A 265-nucleotide genomic window follows, 5' to 3' on the forward strand; every position below is an offset into this window, starting at 1 on the left:
CAGGTGCATGTGATGCTGACTGAGGTCAGAGGTGAAATAAACTTTACAGACCAAGGCACTTTGGGCATTGACCCCTTGATTTTTGACGTCTTCATTGCTGCTGGAATGAAAATTAATAAATTGATTATTTGATATTAGTTGACTATATGCAACTGAAAGAAGAATCACGGTGTCATCATGGATCTAAGAAGAGGGAGCCACTCGTAGGGATCTGCACCACCAATAAAAAGGTAATTTCTCAAAATATCATCCTCCCCTATATGTC

The sequence above is a fragment of the Etheostoma cragini genome, unplaced genomic scaffold (assembly GCF_013103735.1).
Source record: "Etheostoma cragini isolate CJK2018 unplaced genomic scaffold, CSU_Ecrag_1.0 ScbMSFa_1841, whole genome shotgun sequence".
NCBI lineage: Eukaryota > Metazoa > Chordata > Actinopteri > Perciformes > Percidae > Etheostoma > Etheostoma cragini.